Genomic DNA, 6,000 nt, shown 5'->3' on the forward strand with positions numbered 1-6,000 from the left:
CACCGAGTTGCGTGTTAACAAAGCAAAAGAGAATCTGAAGGGGGAGCATTCTGTTTCATCCCCTTCATTTCGTAACAAATGAAGGGGATCAATGCTTCCTGCGCCACTGCCTGACTTGCTATCTTCCATGCACAACTGGAATCAGCACCTATAATTGATATGTAACGCTTTCTTCTGACAAGCCAGGGGAAGAACACTGTGGGAGCTGGCGCAAACCTGCTACGCAGCAAGAAGGCAATGTTCTGGTGGTTGTCACCACCGTGCCCGCCTCAGCAGTTGTCCATTTGGCAAGCAGTGGAAAAGCAACTCTTGAGGGCCTCAGATGCCAACTTCACAACTATCTATTCATTGCCAGCCCTGGAAAAACTGTATAGCATATGAATCGTTGCAGATAAAGAACCCCTGTCCCTGCAGACTCGAAATGTTGACATGTTCTTGTTCAGAAACATTAGGCATTTAGGCCTTCCCTATAAATACTGATCACAAACAGTAAGAAACATTCAAATGCTGAGGCCTATATTTAGTTAGCAGACGAAACAGAATAGAACGGACCGTACCTGAGCAATTTCAGAGATCACCACCTGGAAAGGTTCTCCTTGATTATGCCGAGTTTGCGACGTGTCACTCCGGTTATTCTCTAATCACCATATCAAACTCCAAAGGTTCACCGGCCCCAGGTTGGTTTACAGTTCTGCAGGTTAAACTTTAACCAGCCCTATCTCTCTTTGCTCCATGCAGCCCTTTGACCAGATAGCTAGGTCATTGCAGCTTACTATCTACATAAGCTACATATGTTTACATAATTCACAAGACAAAAGTCACTAGGAGTTCTATGTGCCCATGAGATGAGGAGGACATAATTTTAAAATTGGTCCACTAAATCAATTGAGGAGCTGTTATTTCAGGCAAGGGATCTGAAAACTGAAATCATTGGCGTTATCACTGGCATGAATTATAGTCTTTAATTCCTACCCCCATCCCAGTTTTCAGAAAGTTCTGAGGTCTGTAGTTTCAGAATTATTTTGGCCCTAGGCAAAAGCAATCATTATTAGTGTAGGTCTGAAGATGGTTAATAAAGCTATCTGTTACAATTTAGGCAAGTATACTTGGTATGCAGGGTTTCTAAAAGTGACATTCAGGAAACAATTGCTATAAAACGTATTTCACATTGAAAAATAGGTCTTATAATAAGAGCAAATATAGTTTAATGCCAATTTTAAAATGTGTTTCTATCTTGGTGAGCTACAATATATAAAGCTACATAATCAAACAAATAGCACAGACTATCTAGACCTGTAGTTTAACAATATATAAAATAGTGATTTTTTAACATGACAGTAATTGCAAAATTGCCTGTTTTTGTGGAAACACATTCGTTGCTTGAGAAAAAAAACTAGTCTTAACAACAGTCGTTTACAAGCATTGAGGCAAAATATTCTGCCACTTAAACAAACAAGGGACCCCAAAAACTAACAATTGAATTTGAAAACATAATTTAGCTCACTTAAGGAATTAGTTAATAATATCTTATTGACTTTAACTCACATAACCATATATAGCAGGGGTAGTCAAACTGCGGCCCTCCAGATGTCCATGGACTACAATTCCCATGAGCCCCTGCCAGCATTCGCTACCCCTGATATATAGGCTATGAAAAGAATGGAATGAATTCATTTCTTTTAAAATGTGGCTCAAATGACCATAGGATTCCCACTCTACATAGGCTAATGCTGGGAGATTGGGGGGGGCAGTTCTTTAGGAGGGTGAAGTGAGGGGACGATGTGATGTTACTGCCGAACTTCAGGCAGGCATCTGGGGCAAGAGCCCACAAACATAGTCCAAACTTAGTCTGGGGTTAAAGCACAGGTAGTCAGAATTCGAAGCAGCAAGCCAGAAGGGCAAATCCATAAAGCACGTGGCCCAGAAGGCCTAACACACTGAGGTCTAGAACAAGGCCAAGAAGAACAGCAGGTTTGGAACAACCTGCTTCCATACTGGCTTGCCCTTTTTCAGCTGTTTTTACTAGCAGAACCTTTCTGAGACATCCATGGACCTGTCCAGTCCCCATTGTGAAGACAGGTGGGGACAAGCTGAAGATTTGGTGGGTGGGGTAGAAAGAAGAAAATGAAGCAAGGAAATATGAGGGTTGCCAGGAGGAGGAAACAAAGGAATAGTGTAGGGAGAGGGATGGAGGAGAAATTGAGGTGCTCTAGCCACTCCTTGTGGGTTACATACCATGCCTGGCCCAGTGGCTAGATGCACTTTGTGTTTTCTCACGGGGAAGGAAGGAGGGATAAGTTAAAGATAGGGGGGACAAATGGGTAGGAATTTGAGAAGGAAGCATAAAAAGGGAAGGCTATCATAAAAGGACAAAACAAAATAGTGATGGTGGGGGGACAGGATAATGGGATCTCCTACAACCCCTTGTAGGATCTCCATTTACATGGTATCTTACCTCAATCCAACATGGTGTATTAGAACCTATGTTAACTGAAGCCCCACTGGGTTGTTTGGCTGCCAAACCTTGTGTGGGAAACAGCCACTATTTAAATGTTAAAATATGCTATGTGTTCTATGCTAGCATTTCCTCCGGTTCAGTCACAGTTGTACTTAAACTCATTGACTTCAATGGAATTAAGCACATTTGCTCTGTGATGGATTGTGACATGCAGATCACGTATAGCCATACTGTAATTCTTGAACAGAATAATATGAACATTCCCTTCCTCGTTGAAACACATTATGTCTCTGAACAAGGTTATATGTCTCTGAGCATCCAAAATGGTATGTTTATAGCTACAGTTATTTCACTGAACAGAAATTAATGCAGTTGCAAGGTTTGACCCTATAAACTTTAAATCTTTCTAGATGGATTTTAAAGGGAGGGGGGTAATCGGACAAATTTATGGAAGATAGTTCTGCCACAGGCTATTAGCGACACTGAATGGGACCTCTGGGTTTGTAGCTATGGGGGATGATGTAGTTGCAGCCCCTCCCATGACTGTTACTGCAGTTGTGAAAAATGCTTAGCAGCCTTCCTAAAGTCCCACTAAATAACAAACAATTTGCGCAAAAACTGAGCTCATAAGGAGCAGACCTGAGTGCAAAATCCCTGTTTGCCATGCAGTTTGAGAATCCTCAGAAGCCATGATTTCTCTCCCTCCCTTGGAAGGCAATTTGTGGTTAGCCAATGAGGAAGTTCCTTGGGATTTCAGTCTGTTTGCTCCTCTATTCCCCCCTCAAATGATGACATATCAACTCTACCTACTATCTGCCTCTCCTCTCCCCTCACCCTCTTCCCCTCCATATATATTTTTTAAAATTTTGAACAGGATTGCTTTGCAACATGAACTTGTAATAACAATAAGCACCCACTTTCTGGTAACACTCCAGAAAGTTAACCTTAAGTAAAAAAAAAAAAAAAAAAAAAGGACTCCCTCTGCCTCCCCTTCCAGCATCTAAGCACACTTTACTTTCATGGTTTAAAATGCAATGGGACACTTTATAACTTTTGTGTAGATAAACAGTTGTGTAATGGTGGCTAAGGCTAAGGTCTTCATGCATGTGTGGTGACTAAATTTACATCAACATAAGAACACCACCCCGCCTCCCCATTGCTTGCGTGATCCAAGTGCCACAGGAATCAAAGGATGGTGTGTGTGTGTGTGTGTGTGTGCAATTTTATAAGAATTCATTGCATTATGGTGCGAGTGCATTATTGTGCATGCTCAGACAAAAAATAGGGCTGGGTGGGAGCCATGATGGGGGAGTATACTCTCCCAATGAAAATGCAAAACACACACCGCAATTGGAATCCTGACCAGTGACGGGAGAAAATCAAAGATGCAGAATGCCAGGAACAAATTTGAAATCTATATTTAGAATCCAATGTGGTGGAAACATGCTGGGAAGTCATAATTGTGGAATCAGTCCATGTAGTGCCAAAACTCTGAAATCTCAACCTTCATTTTAGTAAGGTTGGTCTCTATTCCTTTCCATTGAGGAAAGAGGAAATATGCAAGCAATTTTGTGTGCATGTGTGTGGGGGGATGACCTGGGATGGAATTGGGGAGGGGGAAGCAGCAACAGAGATTAGAGGTAAACCCTTCTCATCAGTCCTGCTTTATACCTCTACTAGCTTCAAAGCCCATTCCTAAGAATGGGCATTGAAAGGTCCCTCCCCTGGACCACAGCCAGGCAGCTTAAGGTGGCTTTGGGTGGCAGCTTGCAGCCAGATCAAGTGGGGCAGGCGGGGGATGGGCAGCTCGTTATCAGGGCCGGGACAGAGCTCCTTAGCAGCCCTTAATGAGCAATCAGCAGGCAGGGAGGCCCTCGTCAGCAGGCCCTGCTTAGCAGGCCAAGAGGCCCTCATTAGCAGGCCCTCCACCATGACCCTTTTCCCAGGGCATTTCCCCTTACCTGCTGCTGGCTCCAGGCACGGAGGCATCTGAGAGCAAAGAGGCTAGAGTCCAGGGACGGAGGGTGGAAGTTGCAGGGGCAGGGCCAATCAGGGCAAAGCTGGCTGCACCCTGATTGGCCCTGTTCCAACTTGGACAGCCGGACACATCCCACCCCCTAGGCTGTTTCATAAATATATAGAGTGGATACAACAATGGATAAGGATTATCTGGGTCCTTTACTTTTAACTTGTTTATGCTGTACACTGCCTCTTTAACTAACTATCCCATTAGGCTTCAGTGTTAACAAGACTGGAAAAACAGTTTCATTATTGCAGCTGGTCGCCTTATAGATGTGGTTGACCTGCATATACTCATTCCGGGCCAAGGGCTGGACCGAAAGCAGTTTTTTTCCTTCAAGTGAAGATGTCTGGCCTGGATTTCTCAGGGTTGTTCTAAATGAAACAATAAGAAGCAGGGAAGCAATAATTTCTGCCTTTGTTTAATGTGGGGCAGGAAACTGGGGTCTCCACGGTTTATACTGAAGAATATGCTTCAGGAATAGAGAAGGCCATGGGGGTTGGAGCAGAACAAATGAATCCTTATATGACCTGGCCTGGAATCTGATATTTACTAATAACTGCAAACCAATTTAGTGTAACATGTCTGTATAAAGGAGTGCATGCCTCTGAGCTTGTATAGAATACCTTTTACTCACACACAACCCCCCAAAGCTGGAGAGCAGTCAGCAGGTGAGGGCTATTGTTTGTGGTCTCTGACTGTGGGCTTCTCCATGACATCTGACTTGGTAATTTGGGAAATAGAATGCTGGACTAGACAGATCATTGATTTGATCTAGCCTGGGCTTATTCTGCACACAACAAATAATGCAGTTTCAATGCACTTTAGAAGTAGATTGTCCTGTTTTGCACAAGAAAATCCAGCTACCAAAGCATATTGAGTGCATTATGCTATGTGTGCGGAATGGGCCCTGGTTACGGTTATGTAGTCTTGAGCTTCCTAGTTGTGGATGTGAATCTTTCCCTTTTCCCAACAGAGTCCTGCAATCACTGAGGTCCATTCCGCACGAGTTAAAAGTAGCAGAAGTCTTACAAATGGTAAATGCTACAAATTTGACGTTCCGCATGACGTCGCACACAATCTGCAACACTCCTGCAACACTAGCGCTAAAATCGCTTCGTTGTAGTGATTTCCGGGGAATCGGGAAAAGTGGATTCATCCTCAGAAAATTGCTACACTCCTGCCAACAACCTGCAACACTTGTGAAAAAGACAGGTGCGTTCACAATGTTGCGGTTGCAACAAAGTCCCTCCCCCGGCTCTCTCCTCTGAACTTCCGGCAAAGCGATCGCCATTTTTTCCCCCTTCGGAGCGAGTGGGGAAAGCAACGAACTAGCAAGGCTTGATTCACCCAGCGAGGCTTCTCCGGCTACAGTCCCTCCACAGAAGTGCTTTAAAGCTCCCCTAAGTCCCCAAGCACAACACAGCCCCCTGTTTGCCACTTCCCTTTAATTTCGGGCAAAAATCTCGCCCGTGCGGGGGGGGGATTTTTTTTTCACTCGGGGGAGCGTGGTAACGATAAC

At 44.1% G+C, this 6,000-nt stretch overlaps 1 protein-coding gene across 3 annotated transcripts in view; it reads right to left on the reverse strand.

The window, feature by feature from the left end:
- A1CF (APOBEC1 complementation factor) overlaps window positions 1-687 on the reverse strand; it is a 38,338-nt gene extending 37,651 nt beyond the window's left edge. For 2 of the 3 annotated variants that reach the window (XM_077350398.1, XM_077350396.1), the window contains exon 1: window positions 558-687. The gene's annotated coding sequence lies outside the window, so the exon portion shown is untranslated. Of the gene's footprint in view, window positions 1-216; window positions 329-557 lie in introns of those variants that run through there. The other variant, XM_077350397.1, reaches the window with a different exon arrangement.
- Between the last annotated feature and the right edge of the window lie 5,313 nt (window positions 688-6,000).

Source organism: Paroedura picta, chromosome 8, assembly GCF_049243985.1.
Source record: "Paroedura picta isolate Pp20150507F chromosome 8, Ppicta_v3.0, whole genome shotgun sequence".
In the NCBI taxonomy this organism is placed as follows: domain Eukaryota; kingdom Metazoa; phylum Chordata; class Lepidosauria; order Squamata; family Gekkonidae; genus Paroedura; species Paroedura picta.